Raw genomic sequence first — 15,833 nt, forward strand, 5'->3', positions numbered from 1 at the left:
CTCTTCCCTCTCCCTCTCTTCCCTCTCCCTCTTCCCTCTCTTCCCTCTCTTCCCTCTCCTCCCTCTCCCTCTCCCTCTCTTCCCTCTCCCTCTCTTCCCTCTCCCTCTCTTCCCTCTCTCTCTCTTCCCTCTCCTCACTCTCCCACTCCTTCCTCTCCCTCTCTTCCCTCTCTCCCTCTCCCTCTCTTCCCTCTCCTCCCTCTCCCTCTCCCTCTCTTTCTCTCATACACCTTTCTGGGTGTGATTCTAGGTGATTAGCTACTTTGAAACTATAAATGACTTTGGAAACTTCAATCTCGTTTTCCCATGATAGTTTTTCTGTGCTTTTTTCTTCTCACAAAGCCTGTAAGGCTGCTGGCTTCACCACTTCTTTTCATGAGAGCTGGTTTGCGTTTTGCCAGGTGGCTTATGTAGCTTCCATTTTTGCCGCCGTCATGTAGGAGGGCTTTCCGTGTGTGCTGCTGTTCCCCGTCTCCACAGTGTTGGGAGGAGAGTCTCTGGAAGGGGCATTACTGCCTTTTATGAGAAGAAACGTGAAGAGAGAACATGTGTGTCTCCCACCTCCTGGTGAAGTTTTGAGAGTGGCTGTGGTTGTAGTGAAGGAAAGCCAGGGGGTTTCCATTCTTCAGCCTGGGGGAGTGAGCACAGTAGAGGCAGTCTGCCTTTTCCTTCTGATGTCTGCTGTCACAGGTTAGCCCAGGATACCATCCTGTCTGCTCACTGTGACGTTTGCCACACTGGGAAGACTTTGGAGGAGATAGACTTTGAAGGATGAAAGGATATTTGTTGATTTAGTCTAAGAAAGATTTTAACTTCCTATAGATAAGAACCTTTCGCAGAATGCTTGGAGGCTTATCTTAGACATGCCCCGGATGGCCTTTTATTTCTTGTCCTGCGCAGCTGTGTTGAAATGAGGGGCTCTTCCTCCCCTTTCGGGTCTGCTGGCTCTCTGGTATTTGGGGAATGAAGTCAGTACAGAGCACGGTCCTAGAGATTCCCTAGGGTGAGAAGCAGCAGGGAAGTGAGGTGCTGCTGAGGGTGAAGGATGATGAGCTTTTGGTTTGTTTGTGGCTGGTTCCGCAGTCTGTTCAGTTTCTCGGGAGGATTTCATAAAATCGAGGTAAACGTTGGGGTGTCGGGTAGATCTTCATAGAAAGAACCGCATTCTACTAGACCGGTGGGCGTCACTGCACGGGTGTACAGGCCTAGTCAGAGATTCACTGGCTTCTGTCCCGTATAGACCACAGGTCGCTGTAGTAGAACTGGAAACCTGTGCAGAATGGTAAACTGAGGCTTTGGCAGGTTCCCCAGTTTGCATTCATATTTTATTAGCAATATGTTTTTCTAACAGAGACAAATGCAGTTTTCTGATGGATGCCAGACCTTGCCCGGAAAGATTGGCTGCCTTGCTGAAATTACACAGACCTTATCTTCTTTGAAGGTGATTCAATTACAAGTGCCCTCCTATGTGAGAGAGGAAGGATGGAGAGCAAGGAGAAGATGTTGCGATGGAAACAGAGGTTGAAGTGGAGCATTACTAGAAGAGGTCCTTGAGCTAGGGGAATGCAGGTGGCCTCTGAAAGCTGGGGAGGAGGCAAGGAGGTGGCTGCTTCCCGAGAGAGCCTCCAGGAGGAATTCAGCCTGCCTGCACTTTTATTTTATCCTAGTAAAATTCATTTTGGACATATAGCCTCCAGAATGATAAGGGAATACATTTCTGTTGTTTTAAGCCATTCAAGTCTATAGCAGTTTTGTTACAGCAGCAGAAAGCAAGTCTCATGGATATATGGATATATGGAGGAAAATTTCGTTCTTGCTTGCTCAGGAGAAGTGTAAGACTTTGTGGCGTAGATTTTTCACATTAGGCAGAAGCCTGCAGCACTGCTAAGCTCCTTGTGCGGTGAGATCCATGGCAGATGAGCAGGGCCCTTTTGTGACTCTAGTTGCACGTGTGACCCTGGTGCATGTGAGCAGTGTTGCTGCTCCAACATCACTTGGGTTCCTTGCTGTGGGAGAGGGATGGTGGGATGTGTTGGCAACAGGCACAGTGTTAGAGTTGTAGCATGGTCTTCTTCTCTTTAAGCATTAAGAATTTGAAAATAATCAGAGGTTGAAAAGAACTAGGCCAGTTTTTAGGGGTTCAGAGATTCCTGCAAGTGTGTGCTGTGGTAGAGCAGACAGCTGTTGTCGGGCTCACAGATACCTTTCAGTCCCGCATCTCTTCCTAGTAGATGGTCAAGTTTCTTAGTTCAGTTAACTCTTTCAGAGATCCGTCTGCCTCTGCCTCCCTAAGTGCTGGAATTAAAGGTGTGCACCACCACGCCCTGCTCATTTAACTCTTAATATCTGTACTTTCTGTTTCGTTTTGCTGTCAAGAGATACCCGAACCTGAGGAATGAATAAAGAAAAGAGTTATATTTAGCCTACAGTTTGGAAGTCCAAGGGCACGATGCTGGCATTTGTTCATCTGGTGAGGACCTCATGAAAGATGGCATAAAGTAGCAGGGCTGCACCTGTGAGAGGGAGAGACCCCATGGCAGGAGAAGTGAGAGAGACAAGGAGAAGCCATGCCTTTCTCATGTATAACATCTTTCTCTCAAGAGCTAGCAAAGGTCCCAGGAGAACTACAGCACTTTCCCCACCGGGGTGACTCCTTCAGTGATCTAACCGTTCACCACCATTAAAGGTTCTGTGTCACCTCCAAATACTGCCACACCAAGCAACAAGCTTTCCACACGTGCAATTGGGTGGTCGTTAGTTATGTTCAAACCATAGGAGGAGCCTGCTCTGTACTGGAAATTAAATGCCCTTGCCCTCAACCCTCTACCGTGTCATGGGGCCAAGGCAGGTTTTCATGAAAGATCTCTGTAGATTAGAAGGCATTGAGCATATAATTAGCCTTTTCTTTGGAAACTAGGGTGAGAGAAAACGACGCTCATTCTCATTTATAGCGTAGGGAGAAGAACGGTCTGTAGGGAAGGAGAGAGCAAACAAGGTCTAGATTCTTAACTATGCCTGGGAAAATGTAAGGGTGTGTATGATGACATTGAAACCATCGTAAGGACAACTGTGGTACCCAGTGCCACTCCTGGCTAGCACAGCGGTGCTTCGAACTGTGTTGTCTCTCAGTGAGACACTTGAGGCGCCTGGCCTAATTACTCACTCAGAGGCAGAAGGCATAGGTGCTTGGAACATTTCTCATAGAATTGGAGCTGGCTCTGAGAATCATGCTTCTAGACCTGCTGTCCTCTGACCTCTAGAAAGGGAAAGGTCAGACACGAAGGTAACAGCGGCACATGGGTGTCTTCCTTCAGTGAGCTGTTCCCTGGCATCACCAAAACAAAGATGATCGGAAATAACTTCCTGGGTCACTCCATTCTCAAACACCATCTTTTCCTTTCCCATCACAGGGAGGAGTGTCAGTGCCCCTGTCCTGAATCTTCTGGCCTCTCCCTTCTTCTGTTATAGCTCTAGCTCCCTTTTCTGCCCTTCCTCACCATTTCCTGGCAGTTTTGGGTTATGCTCAGACATCTCTAATTTAGAAGCAACTTCTGAGATCTCATGTATTCCTTAACTTTTCATAGTTAAACTTAACATCGTAACATAGTTGGTTTTTGTTTGTTTGTTTGTTTTTTGTTAAATCTTTTGCTCTGAAGCTGCCAGAGGCCTTCTTAGCCTTACAAAGAACCACACCTTTCTGCTTCATTGGCTACAGTGACTTATTCTTTCTTGAAATCTTACTTTGTTATAATGAGAGTACAGATTCTTTGTTTCTCTCTTTTCAGACTTTCTTTTGATGATTCTTATGGTCCCCCTTCCTTTTTCTATTCAATGAAGCATTGAGTTTGTCTTTCTTGTTTGTTTTTTTGGGGGTGGGGTGGAGTGGAGGTTCTTTTTTTATATGTGGGCCTTATATGTAACAGGCAAGTACTCTACCACTGAACTATGTCCTCAGCCCCAAATGTTGCCATTCATCAGGATTTTATCCTCATTTCCCCATGTCCTAATGCTGCAGAGGCTCATGCATGCAATGCTACCTCCAGACGTTCTAATGTTGAACGTGATCTTGTCCACGGAGTGCACTCTGCCCTGAGTAATGACGCTCTATGTTACATCCAGATTATGTATTTTACAGTGTATGTGAGCTTTCACCTGCTGTGTATTTTGGAAAATCCCTGTGAGGACTGATAATATTGGAAAGGAAAGAGGATTGTCACACTTACTACACATGGATTTTCCTGTCTGGGGCATCGTTTGGAACCTGGTAGGGGAAGAGAGGGCAAGGATGAAGTAGGAAAGTCTATACAGGGATCCCTCTGACTTCGTGAGGAGCAGCATCTAAGTGGTGTAGTGGCCTGGGGAGATAAAGACAGATAAAGGGAGCCTGGGAACGAAGCCACAGGAAGACTACGTTTCCCTTTGAGGGAACGAAAGGAACATCCTCACAGGGCTGTGCGGTGCTCATTCTCCCAAGGATAAATACGTGTTCTTCCTGGGTAGTGCGTCTGTTCCATAGACACATGATTGTCTAAAGACAGGTGATCCCTTCCCCTAATTAGTGTCTCGAGCTCAGGTATCCCAAGAGATATCATCATGTGCAAAGACTGTTGAAGGTCGGGGCTGTCTGACTTTAAACTACACTCTGCTCCCCAGAGAGCTGTGTGGCATTGGTGACACCCCCTAACTTCTGCTTCTTTTTTCTTCATTTGTATAGTGGTGTGCTGATAGTACTGGCTCCCCGGGGTGGTAATGATTACGGAGGGCATCTCTATGAGTGCCGAGGCTGCTGGTTAAATTGTGCACTGAGCTCATGTGTTAGCCCTTCTTATTCATTGTCTGGATGGCCTTCAGGCACCGAATGTGCCTTCAAAACTAGTCACACCTCATCGTCCCCCTGAGATCTTTGTTCTTTCGTGATTCTGAAGGCAGTGATTTTTTTTTCAACTACTTAAAAAAAAATCACTTACCTGTGCAGATGCAAATCTTGGTTTGCCATAAATATTGACATTGTAAAGTCTGTCAAATCACTCTTAATGGAATCAGTGAATTTATATTTAATAATTGCATTGTACTTTTTCTTCTCTCTTTAAAAAGAATATAAAAACATTTATTTTAATACAGATTATTTTTCTGCTATTTCTGTCCTTAAAATTGTATTCTCTCCCACTTTCTCCAAAAAAAAATTTTCTTCTCTGTGTGATAGATTTATCTATTGAGATAGGCCAAGCTAACCTCCAGTTTACTATAGCTGAGGCTGGCCTCAAATGCCTGATCCTCCTATCTGTACCTCCTGAGTTCGGAGATTACTGTCATGTGCTGCCATGCTGGGTCCTCTTGCATGTTTATTAATAAACTATATTGATCCCTCCCTAAACATATTATATATATAAATTGAAACATTAAAGTGAATTTTTTGAGAATTTAAAAGTTCTAATTGTTGAACCCAAATGTAATTATTACCATATAATTGATTAAAGTAGCACAATATTGATTATTAACAGATGCATTTATTTTTAATTGTTTGTGCTTATGTATGGGTATGCGCCTGTAAGTGTGGATACCCATGGATGCTGTGATATATGAGCATGTGCCCGTGAGTGTGGGTACCCATGGATGCTGTGATGTATGAGCTTGTGCCCGTGAGTGTGGGTACCCGTGGATGCTGTGATGTATAGGTATGCACATGTGAGTGGATTCCCACGAATGCTGTGATGTATGGGTATGCACCCGTGAGTGTGGGTACCCACGGATGATGTGATATATGGGCATGTGCCCATGAGTGTGGGTACCCATGGATGCTGTGATGTATAGGTATGCACATGTGAGTGGGTACCCACAAATGCTGTGATGCCTGGGTATGCGCCTGTGAATGTGGGTACCTATGGATGCTGTGATGCATGGGTATGCACACGTGAGTGGGTACCTATGGATCCTGTGATGTATGGGTATATGCACATATGAGTGTGGGTACTTGTGGATGCTGTGATGCATGGGTATGCACACGTGAGTGGGTACCTGTGGATCCTGTGATGTATTGGTATGCACATATGAGTGTGGGTACTTGTGGATCCTGTGATGTATGGGTATATGCACATATGAGTGTGGGTACCTGTGGATGCTGTGATGTATGGGTATGCACATGTGAGTGGGTACCTGTGGATGCTGTGATGTATGGGTATATGCACATGTGAGTGGGTACCTGTGGATGCTGTGATGTATGGGTATATGCACATATGAGTGTGGGTACCTGTGGATGCTGTGATGTATGGATATATGCACATATGAGTGTGGGTACCTGTGGATGCTGTGATGTATGGGTATGCACACATGAGTGTGAGTACCTGTGGATGCTGTGATGTATGGGTATGCACACATGAGTGTGGGTACCTGTGGATGCTGTGATGTATGGGTATGCACATATGAGTGTGAGTACCTGTGGATGCTGTGATGTATGGGTATGCACACATGAGTGTGAGTACCTGTGGATGCTGTGATGTATGGGTATGCACACATGAGTGTGGGTACCTGTGGATGCTGTGATGTATGGGTATGCACACGTGAGTGTGAGTACCTGTGGATGCTGTGATGCATGGGTATGCACACATGAGTGTGGGTACCTGTGGATGCTGTGATGTATGGGTATGCACACATGAGTGTGGGTACCTGTGGATGCTGTGATGTATGGGTATGCACACGTGAGTGTGAGTACCTGTGGATGCTGTGATGCATGGGTATGCACACATGAGTGTGGGTACCTGTGGATGCTGTGATGTATGGGTATGCACACGTGAGTGTGAGTACCTGTGGATGCTGTGATGCATGGGTATGCACACATGAGTGTGGGTACCTGTGGATGCTGTGATGTATGGGTATGCACACATGAGTGTGGGTACCTGTGGATGCTGTGATGTATGGGTATGCACACGTGAGTGTGAGTACCTGTGGATGCTGTGATGCATGGGTATGCACACATGAGTGTGGGTACCTGTGGATGCTGTGATGTATGGGTATGCACACGTGAGTGTGAGTACCTGTGGATGCTGTGATGTATGGGTATGCACACATGAGTGTGGGTACCTGTGGATGCTGTGATGTATGGGTATGCACACGTGAGTGTGAGTACCTGTGGATGCTGTGATGTATGGGTATGCACACATGAGTGTGGGTACCTGTGGATGCTGTGATGTATGGGTATGCACACGTGAGTGTGGGTACCTGTGGATGCTGTGATGTATGGGTATGCACACGTGAGTGTGAGTACCTGTGGATGCTGTGATGCATGGGTATGCACACATGAGTGTGGGTACCTGTGGATGCTGTGATGTATGGGTATGCACACGTGAGTGTGAGTACCTGTGGATGCTGTGATGCATGGGTATGCACACATGAGTGTGGGTACCTGTGGATGCTGTGATGCATGGGTATGCACACGTGAGTGTGGGTACCTGTGGATGCTGTGATGCATGGGTATGCACACGTGAGTGTGAGTACCTGTGGATGCTGTGATGCATGGGTATGCACACATGAGTGTGGGTACCTGTGGATGCTGTGATGTATGGGTATGCACACATGAGTGTGGGTACCTGTGGATGCTGTGATGCATGGGTATGCACACATGAGTGTGGGTACCTGTGGATGCTGTGATGCATGGGTATGCACACATGAGTGTGGGTACCTGTGGATGCTGTGATGTATGGGTATGCACACATGAGTGTGGGTACCTGTGGATGCTGTGATGTATGGGTATGCACATATGAGTGTGAGTACCTGTGGATGCTGTGATGTATGGGTATGCACATGTGAGTGTGGGTACCTGTGGATCCTGTGATGTATGGGTATATGCACATATGAGTGTGGGTACTTGTGGATGCTGTGATGCATGGGTATGCACACGTGAGTGGGTACCTGTGGATCCTGTGATGTATGGGTATGCACACATGAGTGTGGGTACCTGTGGATCCTGTGATGTATGGGTATATGCACATATGAGTGTGGGTACCTGTGGATCCTGTGATGTATGGGTATGCACATGTGAGTGGGTACCTGTGGATGCTGTGATGTATGGGTATGCACACATGAGTGTGAGTACCTGTGGATGCTGTGATGCATGGGTATGCACACATGAGTGTGAGTACCTGTGGATGCTGTGATGTATGGGTATGCACACATGAGTGTGAGTACCTGTGGATGCTGTGATGCATGGGTATGCACACATGAGTGTGAGTACCTGTGGATGCTGTGATGTGTGGGTATGCACACATGAGTGTGAGTACCTGTGGATGCTGTGATGTATGGGTATATGCACACATGAGTGTGAGTACCCATCGTTGCTGTGGCTCTGCGTTGCCTACATGTGGGCTACACACTGAACTCAGCTCCTCCACAAGAGCAGTATGTACTCTTAAGTGTTCATCTCTCCAGCCCTGAGAAGTTGTCATGTATGCAGTCTTGAGGTGTCTAAAGACCACCACTGCACACCTGATTGCTCAAATTTAGAGTCTTGGGTGCCATTTCCCTCCCCTCACCACCTTTCTTTCGTAGCTAACCTTTCACCAAGTCCTGATAGTTCTATTTATTTTTTTTCTTTTTAAAAAACTTTTTATTCTTTGTGGCTTTTTTTTTTTTTGGTTTTTTGAGACAAGATTTCACTGTAGTTTTAGAGCCTGTCCTGGAACTAGCTCTTGAAGACCAGGCTGGCCTTGAATTCACAGAGATCCTCCTGTCTCTGCCTCCCGAGTGCTGGGACTAAAGGTGTGTGCCACCACCGCCCGACCTCTTTGTGGCTTTTACATCATGCATCTCGATCCCATTCATCTCCCCATACCTTTGTATCTGTCCTCTGCCCTTAACCTCCACATAAAATAAATTTTAAGAGGAAAGATGGAGAAAAAAAGAGAAAAATCTCATTGTGTGACGTAGTGAATCACACAGTACACTCTTTAGTTCCTACATCTTTACTTGCAGGTGTCAAAGAGTCATTGGTCTGGTTCAAGGCCTCTGGCTTCTGCTACACTATTGTATCAATACTAAAGCCTCAGTGGGACTCCTTTTGGATATCCTGCTGCTGCCCTGTGTCGTGGAGATCCTGCAGCTTTGGGTCTGCAGGACAAGCCCCTCCACATGCTCTGGCAGATCATAGATGGGGTGGATGTTGAGATGGGCCAACTCATAGCCCTGGTTTTGGGCCTGGGTGTTGCTGGGTTGGTCAGCCTGCCGGCTCTCCCCCATCCTCCCCACCAAGGTGAGCTCTCCAGCATTGCCCTGGCTAGCTCACCCTATGCAGCAGGAGGCAGATTCTGCTTTCACACCCTCGGGTCCAGCTCACCCACATCCACACCACCAGGTTCAGCTCAACTGTGTTGCCCAGGTGAGGTGCAGGGCCCTCTTTCCTGTGCGCTGCAGCTGGTAAGTTAGCTCTCTCACCTGCCACAGGGGGAGGAGACGGGGGAGGACGTCTTTTTCTCGCCCTCACCACCACATTGGCAGACGAGGAGGGTGGGGCCAGCTCAACACCCTCTCAACACCCTCAGGGCCAGCTCACCGGGACAGTTCTCTATCTTAATACCACCCTGCAAACTAGGGTGCTCCTGAGAGTTAAAAGGACTGCCGTTAGTAACTATTCTGGGATAACTGAAATAGCAGGACCTGTGGGCTGTTAGGCGCTCTAGTGTTATTTTTCTCCTCTGTCTCACGTGCTGCCAGAATGTTGGCAAGGTGCCTGCTGCATGAACCCTCAATCTCTGGAACCCACATAAAGGTGAATGGAGAGAATCAACTCTGCACAGTCATTTTCTGACCACTACATGGGTTCCATGGCTGGTGTATACACACACACACACACACACACACACACACACACACACAGAGAGAGAGAGAGAGAGAGAGAGAGAGAGAGAGAGAGAGACAGACAGACAGACAGACAACAAAACTTTAGGTCCTACTTTGGACTTCTGTAGAAAGTCCTGTAGTGAACTTCTTGTTTTCAGTCTTGACATTTTCCCAATCTTGGTTGCAGTATTCTCTCAGAAAAGGAACTTTCATGCTGTCTCACTGTGGCTTACTAAGGGATTGTCTCTATTCTAAACCATGGTCCACAAGGCCACAAGGTCGTCCAAGAGGCACAGCCCTTAGTTACTCTTGAACCCCCTGGCTCTCAGTGTGAGCCTGTAGTGCGTCGTCCAGGCCCTGGTTCCAGGTGCATGAGCCTATTGCTCCTCTGCAGCCCCTTACCTGTCCCAGCATGCCTCAGGCTACTGCGCTGCCTCCCTGCCTGACCACCTGTGTGTTCTTCTGTTTTCACCCAGTTAAGTCCTTTTCTCTTACCACCCATGTCTCTGTCTTTTTTTTTTTTCTTGAGACTTTCCACTGTCCAGGAATGTCTTAAGTCTTTTCATCTCAGGTATTAACAGTGTCTTGTTTGCAAACATCCTGAGGTTGGTTATCACCACCTGTTGTTGCAGGGTAAGCCATCTTAAGCTCGTATAGAATGAAGGATCCTCCCCTCCCACCAGATACTATGTGCAGGCCTGGTGAAGGGAAAGCCCACTCTTCCTTCCGTGTCTTCATGCTGTCCGTAATTCTTTGTGTTCTTAACCTTGCTTCTTTCACTTAAAACATATTCTCAGTTAAAACACATTTCACCTTAAGAAAGAAATGGCTTCACTGAGAGTTGTACAGTTAGCTTAGAAATTTATGGAATTACAAGACGTGCCATATGTGTGATGCTTACTATGTTCTGGCAGCTACTGGGTGCTGCTTAGCAGTTCTTGTTTAGCGACAAGTATATGGTTGTGTAATGTGTAATAGAAGGTATGGCTCATGAGGACTTGTGTGGGTCAGGGCCATCTGTAGCAGTAATGACTTTGAACCATGATTTTTTTTTAGAAAATACTTATAATATTGCTTATAATAAAATTTCTATTTCTCTGTAGTCCCTAAACAGTGTTTAATAAAACAGGAACAGATGATATTTTTCTGTAGTGCTTCCTCTTTGGAGAGGGTCTTATCGCCCCTGAGAAGTCTTACAGTAGGAGTTCTGGAGCTGACATATGTGGAAGAACCCTGGGAGATGCTGTGTCTGAGCTGCTGAGTGGCGCCCGGAGAGCTGCCTGGTGGGCGTCATGCATGTAGCTCCTGGGACAGCAGAGGTGACTTGATTGATCCTGGGTTTCTTTATCATATGTGTTGGTGCTGATGGAACTTTGTAAATGTGTGGGAAAGGCTTCGCTGGTCTAGAGTCTCTTCTGTGACATAACTCACTTGGTCTAGAGCCTGTTCTGTGACATGGCTTGGTCTAGAGTCTGCTCTGTGACATGGCTTGGTCTAGAGTCTGTTCTGTGACATTGCTTGGTCTAGAGCCTGTTCTGTGACATAGCTAGATCTAGAATCTCTTCTGTGACATACCTTGCTCTAGAATCTCTTCTGTGGCGTAGCTTGGTCTAGAATCTTTTCTGTGACACAGCTTGGTCTAGAGTGACACATTGCTTGGTCTGTGACATAGCTTGCATCCATTTCCTGGATCTTGGTTTATTTTGTTTGCTGTCCATTCTCAGATGGTTGATCACAGTGGGTGCCAGTGTGTCTTCTGCAGGGCATGCAGGATCTTCCTGTGTCTATCTGGTGTTGCTTTCCAGGTTTAGGGAAAAGGAGGGACTGAATTCTTGAACATTCTTTCTTTATTAATGAAATGCAGTGCTGTCATTTTTTTTAAAACTACAACTAGAATAAAACAATCAAAAGTGATACAGATTCAAGAAAGAGCTATCAGAATTAATTGTATATACAGAAACATTCAAGCGCGCGCGCACGTGTGTGTGTGTGTGTGTGTGTGTAGAGGGAGGGAGGGAGGGAGAGAGAGAAGAGAGAGAGAGAGAGAGAGAGAGAGAGAGAGAGAGAGAGAGAGAATGTAGATTAAAAACAAGGTACGGAAATATGGAAAGCATTCTTCTACTAATGAAACAGACACTTGAGAAATTTCTTCAATTTATACTTTATTAATTACATAAGAGGGACATTACCAGTTTTGTTTCAGTGAGCATTTTATTAAGTTAGACTGGCTCCTTCCTAGTTAAATCAGTGTGAGCTATAAAGATAGAATTTCAGATGTTTGATGGCGGCATATGTGGAAGCAGTGCTTTAAGAGTTAATCATTCTAGACTTTCCCTCCCTCCCTCCCTCTCTCCCTCCCTCCCTCACTCTCTCCCTCCTTTCCCTTTTTAATGATATATGGTCTCTTTGTGTAGCCTCGGCTGATCTCTATCTAACTTGATAAGCCCGCCTAAGTATACACACCACCACACTTGGCCTACACATTTGATTATCATGGGAGACTTCTTTTAATGCATAGAATTATGACATAAATCTGACAGATTAGCCTTGATTTACCTTTGCTCTGAATCATAAGAGGATTGTATTCTTCATGTCCTCTATGAATGTTATGCCCTTCATGAACATAATAAATGGTAGATTGAAGTATGACAATCAAGCCTTCTATTGTATGCTTTCTGCAATATTTCCCATGTTATTTTGTCTTTAATTTACAGCACTAAATTCTGACCTATCTATAGAACCTATTCCAGTCATAAGTTCTGAAGGAATTGTTTAAGGTTGGGCACATGATTGCACAGATGGCCGAGAGTAACTCATGCCTATCTGCCTTTATGAACTATAAAGCTTGACATTGATGTGTGAATTAAAGATGATGATTTACATTTAGTTTTTTTTTGTTTGTTTATTTTTCCTTGTAAGAGATGCTCAGGTTTCTTTTGGGGGTCAGTATGCTCTCTAGAGGGCATTTACCTAGGAAACTTCGTTCTTAAAATTCTGATGTGCTATAGGCTTACTCTCACCGTCCCTCTGGCCTGGGACTGGACTTTCTCACCTCTGTTCAATGAAGCAGCAAACATTTCCTGGGCAGCTACTGTGTCTCTGCTGTGTACTATGGTAGGGAGCGAGGGACAAGGTCTTTGGTTCCAAGGAGTTTATTTCCAGGAGAGCTAGTCGATGGTGCTGAGTACTTTCAGGTTGGCACTTCACATTGGCTGGGAATCTGCTGCTGGCCACTGACTCAGAAGAGTCGTCTTTGGGTTGATAAGAGTGGGAGAGCTGTGGTGGATGGAGAGAACGGAACATTGACCCTAGAAAGGGACACATAGGTGTCCCAGAGCTGAAGGGCTGCTGAATGAGGGGGTAATGTCGAAGTGGGCTCATCATACGTGTGTGTATACCCTACAGCCTATGCAGGCTATATATTGGGCAGGTGGTGGGAGTGCAAAATGAGGGAGGACAGGATACGGTCTGATGGACAGGTTGGTTTGGGGAGGAGGGAGTTAGTAGTTTCGTTTGGGTATTCAAATTTCAAATGTCCTTTAGACTTCCAAGTCCAGTCACACTGGGCATGAGGCTAGAATCACAGAGAGTCTAAATGCGGAAGAGCAGAAGTGAGGCTGCCGTGCGCTACTGGGATAACCCTGCAGTTCAGCACTCTCCTTTGACACAGCTGGGCGGTGTAGTTCTAAGCAGGGGCCCCAAGGCCTGGATGACGTCTCAACCCACACCCAGGCTTGATCTGGTTCCTCTGCGGTCAATTACTCTGCTGACTGGACTGCATCAGCTTTCAGGTGCTAGGACAGACTTGGGACAAACCCCACCTTAAAGACTTATGCTTGCTAAATTTCTGCAGTTTGAAAGTCGGTTGGTTTCCCCCAATGTTACTTGGCTTCCTCATAGCATAGCATCCAGGGCCCAGACTCCAAAAGAGCAGAGGAAAAGAGAACTGGATGGGACCACAGAGGGATGACTTCTGCTGTAGTCTGTTCATTTGAAGAGGCCGACCCGTGTTTTAAAAATGAGAAGAAACCAGAAAGCCCTTGATGATAGTGTTGGTTAATTTTAAAGACAGTTTTTTTTTAGAGATTTGTGTGTATGGGAGTGTTTTGCCTGCATGCATGTATTTGCATCATGTGCCTGGTGCCCTTGGAGACCAGATGAGACCATTGGATCCCTTGAAGCAGGAGTTATAGGTGGTTGTGAGCCTCCATGTGGGTGCCAGGAACTGACCTCAGTGCTCTTCAAAACCAGTACGTGTCTTAACTTCTGAGTCATCTCTCCAGCTCTTAAAGACATGTTTTTAAACATTAGATTTTATTCTTTATTCAAAAATTGTATTTTCCCTTAAATATAGATTTATGCATTCTGCCTGGCTTCTCTAGATTCTTATTTACTATGATATAAGACTCAGGCTTGAAGTTCAGAGTTTCATGAGGTTCAATTCTGGGCAGTTTTCTTAAGATTTTTCTCCTTGAGTATGTGAAGAAATACCACAGCGTTGAGCGCCATGCCCCGCCGCAGTGCAGGGCCTCCATCTGGATCTAGGTGATAAGCAAGCGGGTGAATCCCTGCCATCGTTCGGCTGTGTAACGGTGTGTGTTGTCATTGGCACCAGCTTCCGCATTAGCTCCTCCTCCACTGCTGGGATGGAGCAGCATGGTCAGCTCGTAGAAGGAAGGATTTATCTGGCTCATGGTTCCAGAAGGACAAGAGACGGCTGTGACGGCAAGCGGCAGGCACAGCAGCAGGAGCAGCGGGCTGACAGGTCACATCTTGGACCACAAGTACGAAGGAGAGAACGAACTAGAATGGCTTAAAACTCCAAAGCCCGCCCCTAGCAGCATACTTTCTCCATCCAGGTCTCACTTCCCAAACCTACCCAAATCGTACCGCCAACTGAGGGCCAAGTATTCAGGTGTCCAAGACTACAAGGAACATTTATTATTCAAACCTTCACAATTTCCATTTATTTATTTTATTTAAAATGATAATAATGATGATAAATAATAATTTTTATTATTAGAGACAAAGTCTTACTCTGTAGCCTGGGCAGGCTTCAAACTCATGACAGTCCTGCCTCTCAGCCTCTCAAGTCCTGGGATTACAGATGTGAGCCACCGTGCATGAACACGTCTATTTAGAAAGAGGGGTGGTGGTGAGGAAAACCAAACATGTAGAAAAGAGAGAAGCAGGGGGCAGTTACTAGCCCATACAGTTTTTAGTTTCTAGTCTTTACATTTTGTTTTTAAAATTCAGAGACAATATTTGTATACACTTACAGGACTCAGTACGACATTTTGGATTTTGAAACCCAGCCTGGCCTGGCGCATGTAGCTCCTTCTTGGTCTCATGTCCCTGGGAATTGTCCATGGTGTTGGTGGCCCCGCTGGATTGGCTGTGGGGTCTGCTTTCTGGATTTTCCTTCTGCTCCATAAATAAGTAATACATGTTTGCACCTGAGGGGCATCCCAGTCTGCCCGAGGACGCCTGAAAATGCAGACATATTTTTCCCCTTGCTTCTCCGCTCACGCTGGAGACAGACGGGTATCCCTGTGAGGTCTGGGCGGGCCTTAAACTTGGTTTCCTCCTCCTCTGTCTCCCCAGGTGCTGGCTGGAATTACAGGCTTGTGCTACCACGTTCATTTGGCATAATTATAAAACAAACAGAAAAATGTCTTCGCAGATTTGCTTCAAGTTCATTTTAAATCAGCTTTCTCAGACAAAGGCCACACTAACCAGCTGCTCTGGTATCAGCATCTAAGTCCCATTCTTTACATCCCTGCAAGGCTGTTGAAGAACAACGCCCTCAGGATTCTTCAGGAAACTTCTGTCATTTGGAAAGGGTCCGTGGAGCCTCATATGCAATCTTTTTGAGCGCTCAATAAGGAATTTACAATTACATCTTGTTTTCCTGACAGCTTCTGAATTCCGTCTTTGCCTGGGAGCCATTCCTTAGTTGTAGCACTGGCTGCCTTCTGATAAGACAGGGAATGAGAAAGTTTTAT

At 46.0% G+C, this 15,833-nt stretch overlaps 1 protein-coding gene across 2 annotated transcripts in view; it reads left to right on the plus strand.

The window, feature by feature from the left end:
• Positions 1-15,833, plus strand: part of Epb41l4a (erythrocyte membrane protein band 4.1 like 4A) — a 200,599-nt gene that overhangs the window by 87,966 nt on the left and 96,800 nt on the right. The gene's annotated exons all lie outside the window — the stretch shown is intronic.

The sequence above is a fragment of the Myodes glareolus genome, chromosome 13 (assembly GCF_982192425.1).
Source record: "Myodes glareolus chromosome 13, mMyoGla1.1, whole genome shotgun sequence".
NCBI lineage: Eukaryota > Metazoa > Chordata > Mammalia > Rodentia > Cricetidae > Myodes > Myodes glareolus.